Here is a 213-nt window from a genome sequence, read left to right as displayed (position 1 = left end):
GACTCGAACCCGCAACCTTTGGGTTACGAGTCCGACTCTCTAACCATTAGGCCACGACTTCCCCAATAATTTAATAATTCATGCATTTAGCAGACGCTTTTATCATAAGCGACTTTCAGTGCATTCAGGCTATACATTTTTTACCAGTATGTGTGTTCCCTGGGAATCGACGACCTTTTGCGCTGCTAACGCAATGCTCTTCCTCTGAGCCAC

At 45.5% G+C, this 213-nt stretch overlaps 1 protein-coding gene and 1 long non-coding RNA gene across 4 annotated transcripts in view; one reads left to right on the top strand and one right to left on the bottom strand.

Annotated features, from left to right (window-relative positions):
- LOC107681974 (ATP-dependent 6-phosphofructokinase, muscle type-like) overlaps positions 1 to 213 on the bottom strand; it is a 17591-nt gene that overhangs the window by 11001 nt on the left and 6377 nt on the right. The window lies entirely within an intron of this gene.
- The window catches only part of LOC107681976 (uncharacterized), a 6695-nt gene that overhangs the window by 391 nt on the left and 6091 nt on the right, over positions 1 to 213 (top strand). The window lies entirely within an intron of this gene.

Source organism: Sinocyclocheilus anshuiensis, unplaced genomic scaffold (genome assembly GCF_001515605.1).
Source record: "Sinocyclocheilus anshuiensis isolate Anshui unplaced genomic scaffold, SAMN03320099.WGS_v1.1 scaffold2090, whole genome shotgun sequence".
Taxonomy (NCBI): Eukaryota; Metazoa; Chordata; class Actinopteri; order Cypriniformes; family Cyprinidae; genus Sinocyclocheilus; species Sinocyclocheilus anshuiensis.
Note: the sequence above shows the minus strand (reverse complement) of the source record. Positions and strands in the feature narration are given on the sequence as shown.